This window comes from Pteropus medius, unplaced genomic scaffold, assembly GCF_902729225.1.
Source record: "Pteropus medius unplaced genomic scaffold, Ma_sr-lr_union100, whole genome shotgun sequence".
NCBI classification, from domain to species: Eukaryota; Metazoa; Chordata; class Mammalia; order Chiroptera; family Pteropodidae; genus Pteropus; species Pteropus medius.
This window is the reverse complement of record NW_024352787.1, coordinates 18,381,434-18,383,227: the sequence shown is the minus strand read 5'-3', so window position 1 is coordinate 18,383,227 and position 1,794 is coordinate 18,381,434. Positions and strand designations below refer to the sequence as shown.

Sequence of the window (1,794 nt, the reverse complement as noted above, 5' to 3'; positions counted from 1 at the left end):
CTTTTAGGTTTATATCTCACATATAAGGGATATCATGTGGTTTTCAACATTTTCTGTCTGACTTATTTCACTTAGTGTGATTATCTCAAGGTCTACCGATGTCACAAATGGCAGTATTTCATCTCTTCTTATGGCTGAGTAATATTCCATTGTATGTATGTACCACAGCTTGTTTAGCTAATCATCTATTGTAGGATACTTCGGTTGCTTCCACATCCTGGCCACTGTGAATAGTGCTGCTATGAACATCGGTGTGTAAATATCTTTTTGGATATGGGTTTTCAAGTCTTAGGGGTAAATACCCAGTAGAGGGATTGCTGGATCATATGGTAGATCAATTCTTAGTTTGTTAAGGAACCTTCCATACCGTTTTCCATAGTGGCTGTACCCATTTGGAGTCCCACTAGCAGTGTATGAGGGTTCCTTTTTCTCTGCATCCTCTCCAACATTTGTTATTTCTTGTCCTGTTGATAATAGGCATTCTAACAAGCGTGAGATGGTATCTCATTGTAGTTTTGATTTGCATTTTCATATGTTCGTTGGCCATTTGTATGTCTTCTTGGCAGAAGTGTTTGTTCAGGTCCTCTGCCAATATTTTAATTGGATTATTATTTTGTTGTTGTTATCAAGCTGTATGAGTTCTTTGTATATTTTGGATATTGGGCCTTTATCAAAGCATTGCTTGTAAATATATTTTCCCATTCGGATGCTTGTCTCTTTACCTTATTGATGGTTTCTTTTGCTGTGCAGAAGCTTTTTAGTTTGATGTAGTCCCATTGATTTATTTTTGCTTTTACTTCTCTTGCTTTTGAGGTCAAATTCATAAAATCCTCTTTAAGTCTAAGGTCATTGAGATTATTTTTTTCATTATTATTATTATTATTATTATTAATTCGGTGAGGCAACCCTTGGTTGACCTCGCAGATTGCAAAGAACTTGTCAGCTTACAATCTCTTGTTTTTTTATTTTTATTTTTTATGTCTACAGCACCTGGTCTTCCTAGATGGTCTCCCATCCAAGTACTAACCAGGCCCAACCCTGCTTAGCTTGAGATCAGACAGGATCGGACTTGTTCAGGGTAGCATGGTCGTAGACAAAGGTCCTCGAGTTTAGTTCCTATGTTTTCTTCTATGTAAGTTATTGTTTCAGGTCTTATATTCAGGTCCTTAATCCATTTTCAGTTAATTTTGGTATGTGGTGATAGACAACAGTCTAGTTTCATTCTTTCGCATGTGGCTTTCCAGTTTTCCCAGCATCATTTATTGAAGAGGCTTTCCTTTCTCCACTGTATGTTTTGGGCTCTTTTGTCAAAAATTATATGCCCATATAAATGAGCATTTCTTTCTAGACTCTCGATTCTGTTCCACTGGTCTCTATGTCTGTTTTTCTGCCAATACTATGCCATTTTGACTTTTGTTGCTTTGTAGTATAACTTGAAGTTGGGCAGAGTGATACTTCCAGCCATGTTCTTTTTCTCAGGATGGCGTTGGCAATTTGTGGGTCTTTTTTGCTTCCATACAAATCTGTTTTTTTTTTTGTTGTTGTTGTTGTTGTTCTATTTCTTTAAAAAATGCCAATGGGATTTTGATGAGGATTGCATTAAATCTGTGAAACGCTTTAGGTAGTAAGGTCATTTTAACTCTGTTGATTCTTCCAGTCCAAGAACATGGAATATCTTTCCATTTCTTTGATCTTCTTCAATTTCTTTTAATAGGGTCTTATAGTTTTCATTGTATAGGTCCTTCACATGTTTCATTAGATTTATTCTGTTTTATTCTTTTTATTGCAATTACA

General features: G+C 35.8%; 1 pseudogene; it reads right to left on the bottom strand.

The window, feature by feature from the left end:
* Nucleotides 1-978: 978 nt before the first annotated feature.
* LOC120591983 (uncharacterized) lies at nt 979-1,095 on the bottom strand (annotated as a pseudogene).
* Between the last annotated feature and the right edge of the window lie 699 nt (nt 1,096-1,794).